The 22,509-nt window shown below is 33.9% G+C and overlaps 1 pseudogene; it reads right to left on the bottom strand.

The window, feature by feature from the left end:
* Positions 1-16,176, bottom strand: part of LOC149536425 (LOB domain-containing protein 4-like) — a 30,533-nt pseudogene extending 14,357 nt beyond the window's left edge.
* Positions 16,177-22,509: the final 6,333 nt, after the last annotated feature.

Below are 22,509 nucleotides of genomic sequence, written 5' to 3'. Positions count from 1 at the left end.
TTTGTTTTTATGTCCATTAATTTAGATGCTTGCAAAAACTGTCAAAGACCTCTATAAAAGAGGCACAATGTAAAGATTTTATGATAAAATAATGAAATGAATTCATAATTTCTATCTGTTTTGGATCCATTCCATTCATTCCTATCAGATTGTTGATCCATTCCATCCATTCCTATCAAATTGGTATAGAGCCATGATTGTAGGATATGTAGTTGTCAGGAAATTTGTCTAGAAAATACTACTATGAAAATATAGCAGAAGTCTAATTTGAAGTAAATAAAATTGATTGCTCCAGTCAAAAGAAAGAGAGAAAATTATTTTGTAGCTCCTATTTTATGGAGGATTTGTATTGTTTAATGAATGAGACTACTACTGTGAAGAAGGCACTGAAGTGCTTGCAGAGCATATTTAAGTTCTCTAGAAGGACATCACAGTTAGCAAATCACTACCATCAGAGGACTATCATGAAAAATGAATCTTCGCAAGCATAAAATTTGACGCCAATTATTGATGTTGACAAAGAGCTTTTAGATTTGTGTATTTCACAATAATCACACTTTTAGAAATAGAAGATTGTAGCTTAAGAGGCCAACTTCTTAATCTTTCCAAAGTTTAGTATTTTGAAGCCTACTTTGACATGCTAATTGAAAGATAGAATGATTGAATAAATATAAGCACCAAAATCTTATTTCCAAGAACATAGGTAACTAGGTTAATCTGAGGGCTCACTCTCTAGATGGTCATTTCGATCAAAAGCTAGTCAATACAAAAAAAGTGTTGATGATGCTGCCCTGAATGTTGTTGTTAACCAACTTCCTGAAGTCAATGTGAAACATTAATGATCTTTTGATCTGTTATTTTGTAGAGCATGTGGATAGGTTGGGTGATACAACCTTATTTTGATACTAATTCTATTTTGTCTAGTTTTTAAATTATTTTAATATAAACTAAAAGAAAAACTATAGTAAATATCTTGAAAAGCTAAAATACGATTGACTATTTAAAATAGATTAATAATACAAGTCCAATACCTCAACAATAGCTCTCTGCCATTTTAAAAAGACACCCAACATATAGAACCATACATAAGTCGACATTGAACAACTAATGAAAAGCACAAATCTTCTCCCAGCTTATTGATTTCTTCATATTGTCTTTGTCCGATCAAATCTATAGTCACATTTAATAGCCACAAAAGGCATTAGTCATATAATTGAGGGGAATTCCATCGCATGTCTAGCATTATCAAGGCTATAATTCCACAAAACCTAATTCTAGTATGTTTGTCCATCAGAGGGCTTGTAGTATTTTCTCTACAAAGTTACATTAATTTCAACCAATTTGCAAACTTTGTAGAATAGAGGGACTCATAAAAAGTGATATTCATTAAATTAACCATTCTCCTACCTTGACTAACAACTCCTTATCCTAAAAGATTAGATTTGACAAAATTTGGGAGCAACTAATCTAGACCATATTAACCTACCCAATCTCCTCCCATTTAATGTACCCTATCTCTGGAACTATATTAATTGATATTGAAGAAAAACTTTATTGCCACTTCCAAGAGTTGGTCTACCATTTGGTTTGCCTCCATATAAAATGTCTAAGTTTGTAGGATTGTAATCTTAGAAGGAGTTTTCAAACTTCCCCTAAGATATACTTTATTTCCCACCATATAACCCTTTCTGCAATCATCCTTATTGTTGTGACTATCTATGAATCTTCCTTAATATGCATATTTTAAACTACCATTCCAATTGCTAATTTAGGTCCATCTATCAATGCCTTGGCCTCTACGATGTTATTAGAGGTCTTAAAATGAAATCGTTTGAAAATTTTCCATTTTTTATCTTTTAAAACACTAGCTTCCCAATATATAACTTGGTTGCTTTTGGATGGCTCATTGAAATTCAATTTCATGAATTTCTCACATCATCCTTCTCTTCCCATTTTTTCTTGGTGTCTAATATGCAATTTTAATTTCTTTTGCACCAAAAATCCCTTGAATGGTATAATAACTTGGTGCCATTCACTCAAAATAAGATTTTCCATATTTGTAAGTGGAAGATAGGGATTTTGATCCACATGAGCATTGCTTATGTCTTTCTGAGCATTAATATCTTTCAAATCTCAGTAGAAGGGGAGTCTCTATGGAGTAGTGAGCAACTAATATGAAGGCGTTTAATTAATTTTGATAAAGGATATTTCCATCCCATATTATCCATTTCTAGCATAGAAATTTGATGTATTTCAAACTTTTAAGAAATGGAAATGCTTGGTTGAAAATGAGACTAGAAAGAAATTAAAATATCTCAGATCTAATAATGGTGGTGAGTATTACATTCATGAATTTGATGATTATTGCTTTGCTAATAGTATTCATAGACAAAAAAACTATTCCAAGGACTATAGAGGAGAATGGAGTGCCTAAATACATGAACTAGACTATAATGGAGTGTGCAAGAAGCATGAGGTTGCATGCAGGGTTGCCCTTAAACATTTGGGCAGAGGTTGTTAATACTATTTTATATTTGATTAATAGAGGTCCCTCTACTCATTTGGGTTGTGTTATTCCAAAGAAAGCATGGATTGGTAAGAAGGTGAGTTATTATTTTCTCAAAACCTTTGGTTGTGAAGCATTTTCTCATATAGATTCTGAAAATAGAACTAAGCTAGAAGCTACATTAAAGAAATGTGTATTTGTTGGATATGGCATTAATGAATTTGGTTATAAGCTTTGGAATTTTGAAAATCGTAAAATTATAAGAAGCAAGGATGTCATATTCAATTAGGAAGTGTTGTACAAAGATTTGTTGTAGCAACATGAGAAGAAAGAAAATGATTATGTACTGCTAGATGATACTTCAAAAGCTAATATTCCAGAAATTCCTCATGATGTGCAATAACTATAACAAAAAATAAAATAGACCCTAGTGAATGTTAGATAGTCAACAAGGATGAGTGGACCTCCAGAAATATTTTCTCATTCCTTGTATTCTATTTTACTTACTGATTGTAGTGAACCTGAATGTTATGATGAAGCTATGTAGGCGAATACAAAGATTCAGTGGGAGTTTGCAATGAAAGAAGAAATGGACTCTTTGCTAAAAAATAAGACATGGGATTTATGCAAGTTGCTTGTAGGTAAAAAGACTTTATAGAATAAATGGGTTTACAGGTTAAAAGAAGAGGATGGAGGTAAGAAAGGATTTAAAGCCAGGTTACTTGTAATAGGATTTGCAAAGAAAAAAGGCATTGATTTTGATAATATATTCTCTTTGTTGTTAAAATGACTTCTATTTGCATTGTTTTAAGTAATGTGGCTATTGAATATTTGCATTTGGAGTAGCTTGATGTTAAAACAACCTTCCTTCATGGTGATTTGCATGAAGAGATATATGGTTCAGTTGCAAGGATTTGAGGTCAAAGGTAAGGAGAACTTAGTGTATAGATTGAAGAAAAGTTTATATAGGTTGAAGCAAGCACCTCCGCAATGGTATTTGAAATTTAATAAGTTTATCCATGAGCATGGATATAGGAGGTGTCATTTAGTTTATTTTGTTTATTCTAAGAGGTTGGATGATGATAGCTACATTATTTTATGTTTATTTGTTGATGATATGCATGTAGCTAGGTCTAACATGGATCATATTAAGGGGCTGAAATGTCAGGTAGCACATGCATTTGCTATGAAAGATTTGGGGGTAGCAAAAAAAATCCTTGGTATGAAGATTTATAGAGATAGAAGGAACAAGAAATTGATATTATCTCAAGCTGATTATATTAAGAAGGTGTTGCAAGATTTCTCTATGGAGAATACTAAAGCTGACAACACACCTTTACCTAGTCATTTGAAGTTGATTAAGTAAATGTGTCCCAAGACATAAGAAGACGAGGACAAGATGTCTAAGGTACCTTATGCCTTAGCTATAAATTTTTTGATGTATGCTATGGTATCTACTAGGCCAAATCTTACACATGGAGTGAGAGTTGTTAGCAAAGATATGAGTCATCTAGGAATTGAGCATTAGAATGCATTTAAATGGATTTTCAAATATTTGAGAGGAACATCTAGTAAGTATTTACACTTTGGGGGCTCTACTACTGATTTACAGGGCTATGTTGACTCACATTTGGTAGGAGATATTGATACTAGGAAGAGTACTATAGGTTATGTATTTATTGTTGGTAGAGCAATCATGAGTTATGTTTTTAGGTTATAGAAGGTTAACACTTTATCCACTACAAAGGCAACCAAGGAGATGATATGGCTTCAGTTCTTCTTGGAAAAGCTAGGACACCCTTAAAAGGATAATTATTTTGTTACATATAATCAAAGTGCCATTCATTTTAGAAATAATTCAGCCCTGCATTCAAAGAAAAAATACATACAGTTGCAGTACCATTTCATTTGATTAGTTTTGGATGATGGACAGTTAAAGCTAGAGAAGATACATACAACTGAAAATCCAATGAATATGTTTACAAAGGTTGTGACAAGAGAGAAGCCAAATTCCTCTTCAAATTTGGTTGGTCTTCTCATAATAAAAGAACAATAGAGTCTAGGGCAATTTGATATTCTAGTGGGAGCTACAAGTTTAGCAATGCTATGAACAATCTCCAACTTGGAAGTTATTGTTGTGGAGTCTAATCAGTCTCCAAGTGGGAGATTATTGTGATGTGGAACCTAATCAGACTTAGATATTTATTTGGCATGGTTTTCTACCCATATTATTTCTACATGGGTTCGGGGGTAGCACCCCCAAGATGGGGTCAAGGGGCAGGACCCTTATGGGGTACTGGGATAGGAAAATCTTATATAAAAAGGCTTAGGGTTAGGGATTTCATGATGAATGGTGATATTATAGCTTCTTGTGGTAGTATCGAGTTGTAAGGGATTATAGATTATAATTAGGTTGTAATCAATACATAATAATAATATTGGACTTGTTGGTGGACATAGCCCAAGGATTGGGTGAACCACATTAAATCTTGTCATCATGTGTTCTCTTTTATGCAATCTACAATTTTCTAGTATTGGTTATATTTTCATGTACTATTATTTTTATCTAAGGTTAATCCTAACAAGAAAAAGCTAACAAGGACAACTTAGTAATACCCCACTCCAAATACAACTCACATTAAGTCATTACAAAAGGAAAGGTACAACTAACACATCTCATGGAAAGAGGTTTTTTGATCATTCAGAAACCTTCCGGCCTTGTGATGACTTTTCACTACCTCTAAATTTTTATCTTGAGTATATTTTATTTAACTTATGAAGATAACCTTACCTACAACACAAATCTGTCTAATGTAGCAGGATAGGGTGAAAGTTATTCAGAACACAATAACAATTACAAACTTAAGAGGTTTAGGCACTCTAGCCTATCAACCATGTCAATACTTCAACGATCTAGTTTGTTAAGACTATCTTTAAGGCTCCTAAAATGAAGGCTTTGGTTTATAAACTTTGAAACACATAGGTTCAATTACAATTCAATACCCTTACTCCACAAAATCTCCTTGAACCAAACTCAGAGCTAATACTCTGCCTATTTGGCCTGCTTCATACTTGAAAAGTGGATAACTCTTCCTTTCCTCAAGACACTAATTAAGACAATGATTTTTTTAGACACTCTTTACCAAGTTCTCAAACATAACCAAGGCTTCCATACAATTACTTTGGATCAACTTACCCATTTAGCATTGATACCCTATTTTTAATGCATAAAGATACCCAATTTAACAAGGGAAGTCTGAATTTGAAATCTCTTAACACTCCCAATTTGTTGATATAGTTTCTTATTCCTCTAATTACTCAAATCAACAAGGAATCTGCTCTAAAGATAATGCAACCCCAAATCCTCAATTTGTGCCTTCAAGCTCTTTGTTATCTAGGGCTTTCTCAAAACCCAATTTTCACACAACCCCACACCCAAGTGATGATTGAATAACTTTCACTCCATCCTCTCTAAGGTAGTCCAAATCATAAAAACGCTCCTTGTTTAGATGGACTACTTTTCGCTATGCTCAGCCCATCATTTTCACCATTTCCTTCTCTTTGTTCAAACTGTAATCTCCTTATCCTATGTGTTTTTGCATGTGTTTGGGTTAGAAACATTAAATACAGATTAAGCAATGGTATTCCATGAATATTAGGCCTTTATATTCATGGAATGGCCTTCATCGATCCTAGATACCTACTGCACTGACAAAAAATGTTAATGAGAAATTACTAGTCTACACTAGTGCAACAAAAAATCCAATATTAGTAGAAATTCATCAAATAGAAAAGTGATTAATTAGTAAAACTCTATCACTACATGAGCCAATTGGGTTTAGATTCTAAAACTAAATATGATTGCAACAAATTAGAAAATCTCTATTACTCAAATGCTCATCGACTGTACATCAGTTTTCTGTTGTCTATCGTATAGAGAGTGAATTTGAATACATGTAACTTCCAAGAATAATCATTCCAACCAACTATCATCATTGAGATGGAAGGTTAAAAGTTTAATCAAAACAAACTAAAATTTTCCCTCCATTTCCTAAACTAGCCATTACCTTTTTAAATATTTGAATTTTTGAATAATAAAAAGGCTTTATTTGAATATATAACTCTTTTCTAATTGTTCCATAATGACCTAGACCTATTTTCTTCCCATTCTATACTTCTTCAAACATTCTTTGATAATTGGACATCATTGATCCATTACAATCAACTATTGGACATTACAAACATAAAATGGATTCATTGAAGACATTTAAAAATTTAACACAATATTGCACTATTTGAAGCCCATAATAGGTGCTAGGATACTCTAGTTGACTTGTTGACCTCGATCATGCATTCCATCCTAATTTGATTTGGATGTCCTTGAGGTCTCCTTCATCTTCAACTTTGGTTTGGATGTTCGAGGTGCTCCTGCACCATACTCCCCACCATGAAAAGAGCTCTTGCCCCAAGAGTTATTGTGTTGATACCCACTATATTTTCTCATAGTAATATGATGTTTAGGAATGATACATTCTCCCAAAGTGATCTACTACTATCTCTTCCTACCTCTATGTGGACATAAAAGATTAGGTACTAATTCATTTGGAGATGACTATTTTTATTTATGATAGTATTTCTTTTGTACTTTGTACTCCTGAACAAACTTCATTTGTCTCTACCTTGTCACTAGTTCATCTTTATCTACCTATCCCTCAATAGGACACTTCAATTTCCCTATCAAACCAAAAGTTTTTTCAAACAGCCCCGTCACCCTTGGATTGTCCTATCCCTTATTCTAGCATTGTTTCAAACCCCAACCCGTATCATACTATAGGGTATTCTAACCCTGCACTAATAGATCTATGACAAAGCACATAACTACATTCTTCATTTCATTATCAATAAGTGAAACCAACTTATAGGTGACCCTGCCCTTATGTACAATATAAGTGTTTGTAAAACCATCATGTACAGCCCTCCTTGACCACTACCAAGGTCTTCCCAAGGTAACATCTCCACAACTCATTTCCATTACATCACACAATATACTATCAAAATATTGCCCAATTTAAAAATTCAAGATAACTTGCTCATCCACAAGTAGATTATTATCCTTACTTACCCATGTTGCATAATATGGATTGGGGTGTGGAGAAGTTTTTAGATGCAATTTGTTGATGACCTCCCTTGAAACTAAATTATGTGAAGCCCCTGAATCAATAAGAAGACTACAATTCTTACCTTGGATTAGAAATTTGGTTTTGGAAATGTTGGTTCATTGTACTGGCTATCCTCTTCCTACCAACAAGCATTCACCTTCTTCTGGATGAATTTCAATGAGTTCTCTTTGCTCATCTCTTCTTGATTCTTCATCAACCAAGTTTGTTCTTTTGTCTCTCCCTTTGTCTTCCTACCATTTAGGACACCTAAAGGAATAATGGCCTACTTGAATTTAGTTGAAGCATCTTCCTGTGAATGCTCCGCTTCCTCCACTTCTTCCACCTCTACACCCTCCTCTTGATTCTGAAAATGTTTTCTATTTGTCTTTGTCATTCTAATTATAAGAATCACTAATACCTCTTCCCCTTCTTCCTCTCATGGAAGATCCACCTCTATTGCTGCTTTTCTTCTCTTGCCTCCTTTATATCTTCTCTTCATCCTTCAAGGCTAACTGATAGCACTCATCAGCCAACCTTGGGGTAACAAGACTAAGTTCATCCTAGATATTCAACCTCAGTCCCACCATATATCTTGCGATCTTTTCTTCCATTTCTTCCTCATAATTCGCTCTAATATCAAGCTTGTAGAATTCCTCAGTATACTTCTATACATCCAATTCCTTTTTCTTGTAATCCCTCATCTTCTTATAAAATTGTTGGTCCAGGGGATATTTTCGTTAAAATTGAACTATCTCCAAAACTCCAACAATGAGCATCTAGTCAAAGTTTGGTCCAACCAAGTCCAAAGATCATCAAAAGGTGAAAAAATAATCATCTCAAAAGTGGTCAACAATGGATTTCAAATTAAAGATCTCATCGAGAAATTTCCAGCGGCATTCATCTCGTTAAAAATCGAACTCCTATGCGAAAGATATACCCAATCGAAGTCTGAGATGATGAGGTGGCAAATTTTTTTATATATTTTTAAAATAATAAAATAAAATTGATCTTAAATTATATATATACACACACACACACACATATATATATATATATATAGATATATGTATATATATGTATATATACACACATATATATACATATATATATATATATATGTGTGTGTGTGTGTGTGTGTATATATATACATATATGTATATATACATACATATATACATATATACATATATGTATATATATATATATACATCTATACATATATATATACATATATATACATATATATACATATGTATATATACATATATGTATGTATATATACATATATATATATATACATATATACATATATATATACATACATATATACATATATATATACATACATATATATATATATATATACATACATATATATATATATATATATATATATATACAAATATATATATGTAAAAGTATTTTGGTGGTTGGCGGGGTCAAACCCGCAACCACCAATCTCTAAGATCTTGCTAGTGACCATTGCACCAGTGAAAAGCTTCTGTTGCACTGCTGACAAGCTTCAAAACCACTATAACATATGTTTAATTTAAACTTTTAACACTGCCCAGTTAGTTGGAAAGAGGGTCGATCGCCGCCGGGGTTTGAACCCCCGACCAGTTGGCTTTGACCAAAAGACCTTTGCCAATGCGCCATGTTTTAAGTTTGTTATATATCTAACAAACATTTTATTTATGTTTGAATAAATTACTAGCCAGCTTATTAAAATAGGTTTTTAAAAAAAATTATTAAGCCCCAAAAATTGATGTAAGGCCAAAATTGAAAAATGGCCAAGGGGTTATGACAAGATGTAATCTGTTAAAAAGGCCTATTATTGTATTCTTTTGTTTTAGCCTATTTTAGGCTAATTTTGTATTTAAAAGGGAGATAGGAGGCCATTTTCAAGGCATGAAAATTATTCTAAACAACCAAATGATGAGAAGGAGACTGTGATTTTGGAGACGTGGTGATTATTCCTACACATTGGAGAATATTCCTGCATGTGGTTGAAGGGAATTATTTCAAACCACTTGTAATTGATTTCTTGGAGTTAATCGGATCAGTCCCCCTATTGGAGCTAAACTTGGAGACATAGTCCATACTGAACAAACTTCGAAATCAAATGTGTTCTGTCTCTATCTCTCTTTTCTCCTTTTATCATTTTATTTTGTGTTGTTCTTTTATTGCAATTATGCCAATTTGTTTCATTAAATATTTTAAATTAACTTTATGTAATTATTTAACATTCCTCTGTAATAGTCTTAGATCTTAGAAATCAAATCAAATTTGGTATTAGAGCCTAGTTGCACTAGTATTGCATATTTGAATGTTAAAAATATATAAGTTGAATCAAGGTGAAGGTGATCTTGAAGAATATAATCCTGAGATTGAAAAATGAAGAGCTAATCCATCGTTGCAGATGGAAGATAAAGATGGTGGACAAAGTTCAGAAGATCAAAGTATCCAGAAGACTCTCTAGAATTTGTAGTCAATGGTAGTAGTCTTGTTATAGGAAAGGAAATAAAAGATGTAGAAATGTGTAGCTCATGGAGACAAAGGGAAAAAGAAAGGAACTGGTCATGATTTTCCAAAGACACCTCCATCTTCTCCCTCTTCTCCTTCTTCTCCATCTTCTTCCTCTTCTCCTTCTTCTACACATTCTAAATCTACTTATATTTTTAACAGTGAACATAAGCCTCGAATTAAGTTGGATGTAAAGTTTGACTTGCCAAAGTATTGTGGGGAGTTAAATGCTGAGAAACTAGATGACTAGATTAAACAAGTAGAAGTCTATTGCAGAGTTCAAAAACTTGTAGATGATGTTGATAGAATTTAGTTAGCCACTCTTCAGCTAGGTGGTGTAGCTCTAACTTGGTGGGAGAGTAGGACTCAGCATGAAACTTCATAGCATGGTAAGTTCAATTTGTCTTGGTCAAAATTTGTTAGTGCTTTAAAGAAGCAATCCTACCCCCTAGTTTATATGTAGTGGTTAATGATGAACTAGCAACATTTTAGGCAAGGGAAAGGTCAAACTATCCAGGAGTACACCCGTGAGTTTCGTAAAAAGGATATTTCATTAAATATTCCATTGTATACCCAGGAAACTTTACTCAAGTATATAGGTGGTCTTTATTCTTACCTAAGGCATTCTATTCTTGTCCTGAATCCTTGTAATTTGGATGAAGTATGTGTCCAAGAAACACATTTGAGTCAAGAGGTAAGGGTTACTTTCATTTATAAGTCTAATAAAAAGTCATCTAAATCTGAGGAAAAGTCCAAAGGCAAAGGGAAGGGTAAAAAGATAGCCATGGTAAAGAAATAGGGTGAGAAACCAACATGCTCACATTGCAATAAAGAAGGGCATGATGATTCTAAGTGCTGGAAGTTGCATCCTAAAAAGAGGCCAAAGTGATTTGGTGGAAATAAAGGAAAACAAAAGACTGCTACTATAGTACAATAGGATCTTGGATCTGATTCTAGAGATGAAACACAAGTTGTTGCCACTGATATCCAAGGTAAAGGAAAAGGTATTTCTCTTTCATCAGCTACCGGTTCTTCTAGCATAAGTGCAAGTATGAGTAAAGATTCTTCTTCTAAGAATGATAAGAAAAGGAATGAATTATTTCATATTCGAATTTAGATGTAATGATGCAAAGTTATAGGTAACCAAGCAATGTAAGTTAAGATTTTCTATCACTACAAACTTTGTAGATGAGGTAGAAGCTAATGTAGTCCCTCTAGATATTTTTGGTCTTGTACTTGGGAGTCCCTATTTGTATGATTGATAGGCTATCTTCTATAGGGGGGGAAATAAATATCATCTTTATAAAGATAAAATTGAATACATTGTACGAGCACATAAGGTTAACACTAATCTGGCACTAGTTAATGCTGGTCAGATGAAAAGGTTAGTCAACTCTAGTAAGAATTTTGTGTTGATGATTGTAAAAGCCAAAGAAGATGAAACATCTAAGGTATTCAAGGGATGTGATCTAAAACATAAGGCTAAAATGGTCAAAGTTGTTTCTGCTTGTGATGACTTGTTTTAGGAACCAAAGGGATTGACTCCTAAAAGAGAGATACAACATGAAATTTAGTTGTAGTTAGAAGTGCCACTTCCTAATATCGGCATGTACCATTTATGAGTCTTACAAAATGAAGAAATCAAGAAGCAAGTTCAGGAGGTCATCAAGAAAGGATTTATCCATCCTAGTACTTCTCCTTTTGGATCTCCTATTGTGTTGGTTCCAAAGAAAGATGGGACTTGCAGAATGTGCATTGACTACAGGGCTCTAAATAAGATAATGGTAAAGAACAGGTACCCTCTTTCTAGAATTGATGATTTACTTGATTAGTTGAAACATGCAATTTATTTCACTAAGCTAGACTTATGCAACAGATATCATCATATAAGAATTGCAAAAAGTGATATTTGGAAAACTGCTTTTAAGAAAAAATAGGGACTTTATGAGTGGTTGATTATGCCATTCGGGCTTTGTAATGCACTAGCTACATTCATGAGAGTCATGAATGATGTCTTTCGTCCTTTTATTGATGATTTTTTCATAGTCTATTTAGAAGATATTCTTGTATTCAGCAAGTCTTGTGATGATCATGTAATTCAGGTAAAGAAAGTACTTGATGTATTGATAAAAGAAAAACTCTATGTAAAGATGTCAAAATGTCAATTTGCAAAGACATCTTTAGTGTACTTAGGCTATGTTGCAGGAAATGGTCAATTAAAAGTAGACCCTGTGAAGGTTAAATGTATTGTAAAATGGCCTAAGCCAAGTATAGTTACAGAAGTCAAGAGCTTTTTAGGTTTAGTCCAGTACTGGAGGAAGTTAGTTGCAAACTTCTTTTATATTGCATCACCGTTGCATGCACTAACCAGTACCAAGGAAACTTTTCAGTAGGGAGTTCCACAAAAGAAGGTTTTCGACACTTTAAAGGAAAAGTTGAGCACTACACCAGTTTTGACTCTACCTGATTTACGTCAACCATTTGAGATTGAGATAGATGTGAGCGGGTTTGCCATGGGAGCTATATTAATGCAAGGAGGTAAACCAGTTTGCTATGACTCTAAAACTTTTTCAGTAGTAGTAAGTAACTATCCTACTTATGATAAGGAAATGTATGCTTTAGTTCAGAGTATTAAAAAATAGAAACATTAATTAATCGAAAAAGAAATTGTAATCCACACTGATCACCAGCCACTTTAGTATTTGCACCCACAATCTAAGTTGCAAAAAAGTAGGCACTTTAGGTGGATGGGTTTTCTACAATAGTTTAATTTGGTAATTAAGTATAAGAAGGGTTCCCATAACAAAGTAGCAGATATGCTCTCTATACCTCCTATTCAGAATGCCTTGATAATCCTTCAAAATAGTTCTATGGTTCATGAAATTTTTTAGGAACAATATGCTAATGATGGGGACTTTAAGAATATCTATGTAGATTTAATCCAAGCTAAACATGTGGAAGAGAAAGATTACTATGTGCAGGGTAGCTTATTATATCACTTAGGGAAATTATGCATTCCTAAAGATGAATAGGCACATATAATCTGTTAAGCACACACCTCTTTGGTGGCAGGACATTTAAGGGTAAGTAAGACATTAGCTCAATTCCAAAAATATTGTTACTGGCCTCGTATGTAGGAAACTATCACCAAGTATATAAAAGGATGTGTCATGTGTGCAACCATCAAACCAAGTAATAGGAAATTGGGTTTGTATGCACCATGACCTGTACCATCCTGTCCATGGAAAAGTGTGTCTATGGACTTTGTGGGGGTTTACCTATGTCTAGAAAGGGTCATGATTATATGTATGTGGTAGTTGATCGGTTCAAAAAAATGTGTATTTTAATGCCTTATAAGAAGCAAGTCACTTCTAAACTAATAGCTCATTTGTACTTTCAAAATGTATGGGTTCATTTTGGGTTATCCTCTTCTATTGTATCAAATTAAGATTCTCAATTCTTGGGGGAATTTTGGTCATTTTTGTGGGGACTTATGGACACCAAGCTGAAGAAGAGTACAACCTTATATCTGCAGACTAACGGACAAACAGAGGTAGTGAATAATACAGTTGTGCATCTACTTAGAGGTTATTGCAGCAAGCATCCTAAGCTGTGGGATGACAATCTTCACTATGTGCAACATGCTTACAACCATGCAGCACACTCTTCTACAAAGAGGTCTCCTTTTGAGACTTGTTTCAGTTATTTTCCTAAGAGACCGATAGATTTTTCTTTTGGAAAGGAAGACATTATTGATGGATGCCACGATGCAGAAAGGGCTTTGAAGTTCATCTAGAAGGTATATGAAATCCATCATGTAGTAGAAGCACAGTTTGACTAGAGCCAAGCAAAATACAAGGCTCATCATGATAAGCATCACATCGATCATTAGTTCCAAGTTGGTGATAGAGTTTGGTTACATATCAGTTAGGAAAGAATGCAAGGTGAAGGAAGGAAGCTCAAGCCTATCAGGTATGGTCCTTTTGAAATCTTGCAAGAGATTGGTACCAATGCCTTCTGCCTTAATCTTCCTCCATACATGCAAATTTACTCAATTGTCAATGTTCAAAATCTGAAGTTTTATGAGCCTCCAATGATCTTGGATGAAGACATCAGTGTTAAGGTTCCATCAATTGATGATCTTTCACTAGAGTATATGTTAGAATTGCCAGAAGATGTTATCCTAAATAGGAATGTTAGAACTTCATGAAGAGGACCAGTTGAATACCTCCAAGTGGGATTGAAGGGGATGCATCCAAGCAAGGTAAAATGGATAGAGATTGGTAAAGTGAGGGAAAAATAGCCTCACTTTCTTTCCAAGTAATCCAAACTTTTGGTGGTCTGAAAGCTTCTTAGTGGGGAGGCTTGATCTGGGGGATATTTTTGTCAAAATTGAAGTATCTCCAAAACTCCAATAATCAGCATCCATTCAAAGTTTGGTCCAACCAGGTATAGAGGTCATCAAAAGTTGAAAAAATAATCATCTCAAAAGTGGTCAACAATGGATTTCAAATTGAAGATATCATTGAGAGCTTTCCAATGGCATTCATTTCGTCAAAAACGGAACTCATATGCAAAAGATATGCCTGATCAAAGTTTGAGATGATGAGATGGAAAAAAAAATTTAATTGATTTAATAAAAATAATACAATAAAATAAAATAAAAATAAAAATATATATATATGTAAAAGTATTTTGGTGGTCGGCAGGGTTGAACCTGCAACCACCAATCTCTAAGATCTGGTCGGTAGCCATTGTACTATTGGTAAGCTTCCTTTGTACCATTGGGAAGCTTCAAAACCACTATAACAAATGTTTAATTTAAACTTTTAATGCCACCTAGTTGGTTGGAAAGAGGGTCGGGCGTCGATGGGGTTTGAACCCCCAAATAGTCGACTCTAACCAAAAGACCTTTGCCAATTTGCCATGTTTTGAGTTTGTTATATATCTAACAAACATTTTGTTTATGTTTGAATAAACTACCCACCACCTTATTAAAATAGGTTTTTTTGTTAATTATTAAGCCCCAAAAATTTATGTAAGGCCAAAATTGAAAAATGGCCAAGGGGTTATGATGAGATGTAATCTATTAAAAAGGCCTATTATTATATTCTTTTGTTTTAGCCTATTTTAGGCTAATTTTTTTATTTAAAAGGGGGGTAGGAGGCCATTTTCAAGGCATGAAAATTATTCTAAACAACCAAATGATGAGGAGACTGTGATTTTGGAGAAGTGGTGATTATTCCTAAACATTAGAGAATATTGCTGCATGTGCTTGAAGAGAATTATTTCAAATCACTTGTAATTAATTTCTTGGAGTCAATCAGATCGGTCCCCCTATTGGAGCTAGACCCAAAGACGTAGTCCATATCGGACAAACTCCGAAGTCAAATGTGTTGTGTCTCTATCTCTCTTTTCTCCTTCTATCATTCTATTTTGCATTGTTCTTTTATTTCAATTATGTTAATTTTATTCATTAAATATTTCAAATTAACTTTATGTAATTGGTCAACATTCCTCTGTAATATTCCTAGATCCTAGAAATTAGATCGACTGTACTGTATAATCCTTTCGGTAAAGTTTTGCCTTCATCTTGTCCACCATTATATACCAAAATGTGATCTTGGGTCTACCATTCTTCCATCTCTCTACATAGATACAATCCCACCACAACAAAGCATGCCCCTTCAACCTGGACTTTTCTATCTTCACTTTGTCCTTCTCTTCTATCCCTTCACACTCAAAGAAATTTTCAATTTCTTTGAACTAATCTATTACCTCTTCATCATACATCTTCCCTCCATACATAGGTAAGTGTGTCCTTACCCTTCTATCTCCATTCCTAATGGCTTTTTTCAACTTAGCCATCATTACTTCCTCAAGGTCCTCTTCTTCTTCTTCAGGTTCTTCTTCCTCTTCTTTATCTCTAATTTCTTCATCCAATCTGATTCTTTTATCCTTCTTCTCTAGTACTAATAGCCTCTCCATCATAGACCTTAAATCAATCTATCTTTTTCAGCATTCTCTTTGTCCCTTTGGTCTAATGATGCCCTTAACTTTTTGTTATCTGCCAATTGTTCTTTCACTATCTTTGTCAACTCCATATTTGTCAACCTTGTAGGAATCTCTTCTTCTCCTTTAGACATGGCTGGTTGATCAAATTGGTACTTCAAAACACCACTATTACTTTCACAAGAACTTTCTTGCTCTGATACCACTTGATGCAGTAGGGTAGGTGAAAGCTATTTATAACACAATAAGAGTTAAAAACTTAAGAGGTTTAGGCACTCTAGCCTATTAACCATGTCAATACTTCAAGGATCTAGTTTGTTAAGACAATCTTCAAGGCTCCTAAAATGAAGGCTTTTGTTTATAAACTTTAAAATAGTTAGGTTCAATTACAATTCAATACCCTTACTCCACAAAATCTCTTTGAACTCAACTCAAAGCCAATACTCTGCCTATTTGGCCTGCTACATACTTGAAAAGTGGATAACTCTTCCTTTTCTCAAGACACTAAGTAAGACAATGACATTTTTAGACACCCTTTACCAAGTTCTCAAACATAACCAAAGCTTCCATATAGTTACTTTGGATGAACACACCCATTCAGCATTGATACCCTATTTTTAATGCATAAGGATACCCAATTTAACAAGGGAAGTACAAATGTGAAATCTCCTAGCAACCCCAATTCCTAGACAATAGTTTCTTATTCCTCTGATTGCTAAAATCCAAAAGGAATCATTGAGGATCTTGTTTGTAGGGTCAATGGCTTTCTTGTGGGTGGCAAAAACTGGTGCAAATAAGCTCACGTGAATGATGAAACCAACCTGAAGAAATTCTTCAAGTTTCATGAGGAACCAATTTGAATGTGTGGAGGTTTTTCCAGGTAATACCTTCCCAAGCCCTGGGATATCATCTGATATGATATTATGAGATACATTACACTCAAGGATCTATTTTAGGTACTTTCTTTGTACCATGTCCGCATCCTCAACCATTTCAAAATTTGTGATCAAATATCCTTCCCGTTCCTATTACTGAATTCTATGGAGGATAGTATTTTAATGGCAAGGAGAAGGAAGGATGCGGGTAAACCCTTTTATGTCATCCACTAGGGGTTCATAAATAAATTATATACCCATGACCTTGCCCAAAATCCATTGCTCCTAGTTAACTCTCTAGCTACTGCTACCCCCCAAGTCTCTCTTGACCCTATCCCTAACCTAGACTATAAAAAATCAACAAAACCCCCAATCCTAAGGTTAAAATTAGTCTCATTCATTCTCACATGAAAAATGGGAAGAGAAAATAGAAAGTTCAAAGAACCATCAAACACCTCCAATTGAACAAGATTAAGTCCATCCACAAATAGACTTTTATCTTAGAGTCAACTAAAAGTGGCATTAAACCCCTTAAGAGGAAGAAACCCCACAATGACATTGGCAAGAAGTTTGGCTCCAATCCTCCAACCCTACCGATATCTCTAACACCCTTGAGGCTAACCCTTCCCCAGCTAGAAGTGATGGTGAGGACATTACCTCCCCCATGAAAGACACTCCTAAAGTGGGGGGTAAAAAATAAAATCATAGTCATGAATGGAGTCATTGCAAGGCTTAGCTAGATAGACTTGAATAGTCAATGAAGGATTTAACAGATAATCACATGGGCATCTGTCAAAAATTTGAAATATTGACCAAGTTTTCCCCTAAAGTTATGCATTCTACAACTACCACCCTTTATTTTCTATAGGTGAACAATGATATGAAGGACCTAGGAAAGGAGATCGAGACTTCCAACTCCATATATGTCTATGTAGCTGAGGATTGGATGAAGATCCTCCTAGAAAAATCTGTGAAGGAGGAGGGGGTGGGTGTGGATAGGAAGGATGTTGAGGAATCAGATAAGAAGGAGGGTAGTTAGCACTATTGGCTATTTTATTTTATTTTATTTTATGATATCATTTAATATGAACCTGATTCCCTATGGGGCTTTATGCTATTTGCATAAGTTTAATTGGTAGACTGATAGTAGTATTATGCTTGTTTACTATTGGAATACTTTTCCTATTTATCTACTTGACTATAGTAGAACTAATATTGTAGATGTCATTTTGGATCATCTTTTTTAAAAAAAATTAGAAAACTAGTATTGGTTAGATGATAGAGAGGCAACCTTTGACTAATATTTCATCCTTTTTGTACTCTTAGATCAGACCACCATATCTTTTGGCTGATATCTATACACTTCAAAAAACAAGTAATATCTTCAAAAAAAAATTTGGAAAGCATCCTTCATCACAATTCAAATTGTATATCTTATCACACCATTTTTCTAGTAAAGGACTCTATATTGAAGTTGTATACTTATCTTACTTCACCAGTTGCTATAGTATACATTTGTGTTTGTTGTACCATAATTGATCATAAATGTATGTGTTGCAAAGAAATGGTAGACAAAAAGATTATCATGCACATTATATGCTCTTATAGGTGGTGGTTATGGATACCAATACTTGTTTTGCAAGTGGAGCCTATTATTATTGTATTTATATTAAATATTATTACTATTATGCTATTGGTATCCATGCTTATTGCAACTATTCATAATGGAATCTATGAGTTCATAATATTAGTTTCCTTCAAATAACCGATCTCTGCTAATCATAGCTCTAAATTATCTACATGTTGTGAAATTAAGGCATGGTTGAGGGAGCTTCCTTTAGGGGTGTTGGATTCCTTACCAATCAAGTGTTATAGTATAATGTAGAGGAACAAGGTATGGAAATGGTCAATATTTTACCTCTAGCAAAAAGTAGTCCTCTTGGACTCAACTATGACTCTAATGACAAATCAAACATTGAAGTTCATCAAAAACCCCATGCTATTTGTTACTGAATATATATGATTAATATGGACTAATCTACTGAATGGATTCAATATCTTTTGCTAGGTTTATAATTAAAGTGATGATGGGTTGAAGGGAACTTGGTAGCCTCTAAAAATGCAAAAAAGTTGTGAAAGGTATTAGGAACCATTATAGCTTGGACTCTGGGATTCATGAAAATTCATGCTTCAAATACTTCTACAGTTAAAAATATAGTTCTAGGATCCAGAACATGTTTCTATACATGTTTTAGTGCCAAGAACCATGCTTTTTACATTTATAGAAGCTCCATGACACACAAGGGTCCAAACTTAACCTAAAACTATTTACTCTAAGAAACAAAAAATTCATTGAGGAGAAAGTACAGTTCTCTTACCAACAACTAAAACTCCATGCTAGAAAGAAACAAATTGTTGGAAATATTCAAGACTATACTAAGTTACTAAGAGGGGAGGGGTGAATTAGTAGCTTCTAAAACTTTACCAATTTCAATTCTTAATCCAATAAATCAATTAGTACTTAATTCATCACATCTTATCTAATTGCATGCATGATAAATTGAAAACATGAAAGTATCCATAACACTTGAACACTAAGATTTGGTGATTAAGAAACCTTCCAAATGGAAAGTAAAATTGGGGTGGGGATGATGCCGACAAACTTTAGTATTGTAGCATAAAGTTGGCCTGTTAAGGCTTATGTTGATCACTTCTAATGATCTACCCTATTAGGAGCAAATAGAACTGCTAGGTCCACCTTGTGAGAGGATTTGCAAACATACAATGAAGTCTGCACTCGGTAAAGAGATTTACAAAAGACTGTTAGGTCTACCTTATGAAAGGATTTTGACTAGTTCACCTGTTAGGATGAAGTAGTAGATCTCTGATTTGCAACTGAGTTTTTGGATAGAGATTCCTTAGTGTACTGATCACCTTTCTATGATAGATATGTCTCTGTTGCTCCTTATACTATTATGGCCTTTACAATTTTCTCTTTATCTGTTGCATTCATAACTTGAACTTTTCACATCCACATTCACATTACAATACATATTCTCACCCACTGATATGGTACAATACATTACATATATATACCAATCCAAATTACATAATATTAAAGTCAGCCATGATATAAGTTAACACAAATATTACAAAGTCAGCCCACATGAAGATAGTTGGGATCTGAAGATTGACTTGATGAGGTTTTGATACTTAGAATCTACTATCAATGCTCAGCATCATCATACAATTGGTAGATGTAGAACCTCGGTCCATACTGATCACTTTCAAGTAGTCTTGAACTCGGTTTGCACTAGTGACTTGATAGATATTGGGCAACTCAACAAACACTGAATCACTTGGTTAGCATAAAGTATCTCAATTAACATTAGCTTCACATCACATGAACTAAAAACTCAGTAGATATTGCAATGCTCGATAATGACTAATAAACTTGGTGTATAATGAAATGCACAATTTAAACTGCTGGACTTCACACTAACTAAATCTGCTCAATAATCACTAGGATTAGTCCAGAAGACTCGGGAGCAATTGTAGAACTTGGTGGCTATTGAATTACATGGAAAACACTGTGAACTATTCAATGAGCTTAGTAGCTATATAGAATTTGAATAAGTGTGTGTCACTAATAACAAACTTGACTGATATGTCAACACAAATATCATTAGCTAAGGTAGAAACTTATTTTTTTGGTTGATTATTTGCAATTAGTTTCTTTTTTAGAAATTATTTCAGGCAAGATTTGTTTCTGATGCTCTAGTTATAGAAATTTCTTAAATGAAATGATTTTCCTACTGACTTTTGTTATTTCAGATGGGTGTGTTGGATTTTTTCAATGGTTTTATTTCCATTTCTAAATTGTTCATTTTATGAAAGCGAGCCAGATAGAAAATAATTTCATGTCAAGGTTTTTTTCATTTCTATTTTCTCTATGCACTTGGCATTATGTATGATACTTCCCATGCCCTGTCTACATTTCCTTATCTTTCGTACATGCTAAGATTTTCAAATTGTTTTGGGAATGGCTTACTTCTGTTATTGTTAGCTAGCTCATCCTTGGCAAATAATAGAAAGAGGGAAGTCCTCTTCTTCCTTAGTTAATGTCAGAACTTTGTTTGTTTTCTTTATATAACACAATTTATTCCTTTCCCAATCTCAGAAGTTCTTTTTCTTTAGATCTTCACTATCTCGGATCCACTAGCTTCCTTAAATTTGTGTGCACCTACACTAGGTTTACCATTTAGATGTAGTCAAACAATGACTTCGAGCCCTATAAGTTTGAGTGAATCTAGTGAATTGGAAAAGCATTTACATCCTAAAATAGTATATGACTTTTATGTTGGAGGTGTAGAGGAGGAATGGTCTAGAGAATCAGGTTGTTTCTCTACACTGAGCTAATATTACTTAGCTTCTCAATAGAATAGTGATGATATTCCATCTAATTTTGTTGAACAAACAGTTTGTACTTTTAAAATATGGTCATTATTGGCTTCATATTTAAAAATATGGTCCATCTTTCTAAGTTATATTGCATACTACATAGAATATCATTTCATTCTTTGTAGGACACAATGCCATTACTATAGATGGTACACACAAAGCCTATAAAAGGTTTTGGAACCTTGGGGGTGAGTTTGTGAAGTATACAGATGATGGTACGTGTTATTTCTATTTTACAAGCTGAGAAAGGGCCATTATCAAATGTCAATACCATCAAAGGAGAGATCACATCTACGAACTATTTGATGAAATGTCGATACCATCAACTTACAACCCGGTTTCAAATGCTCTAGTTTTTGCTAGATATACATTTGGTATTATCAAGAAGATCACTCATTAGAGGTCGTTGTCATTAAGATTGAGATAAAGGCTTCCAAAGGGAGATGGATTTTCGAGAAATATGAGCACCATTAGATTCATAAATAGTTTTTAAACATCAAACCGCTACTGTGAAAAATATCATGCTTGGGTCCATGGGGTGTTCTTAATTGCCAAACCATTTTAAGTCATGTTTGGAAATAATCAAAATACGGGGTCACATGTTAGATCAACAACCAACTTGATATATTGAGTCAAGGAAGGGTCTCAAAGATGGAAAAAAGACATATTTCAAGCTCTTTGATATATCATCAAATACCTAAACCAAGAGAGGGAAAAATTTAGAATTCCCCACCTCAATTTGTGGATCGGATCACCATAGCAACAATTATTTGTTGTCTTCAAGCTTCAAAGAAACTAAGATTAAAAAATTAGCAACATTCTCAGTAACTATATTAAGATTAATACTTTCTCGTGACAGTCGGTTTGGTGGAGAGGAAGAATTTTTTCATAAATATTGTGGTGGTGAGAATGGCCGACCTTTATATAACACATTCAACTACGTCTCTATCAAACCCCAACCAGTATGATTTAG

Source organism: Cupressus sempervirens, chromosome 10 (assembly GCF_028749045.1).
Source record: "Cupressus sempervirens isolate cs-2001-9-10 chromosome 10, ASM2874904v1, whole genome shotgun sequence".
Taxonomy (NCBI): Eukaryota; Viridiplantae; Streptophyta; class Pinopsida; order Cupressales; family Cupressaceae; genus Cupressus; species Cupressus sempervirens.
The sequence above is the reverse complement of the archived record's forward strand: the minus strand, read 5'-3'. Positions and strand labels throughout refer to the sequence as shown.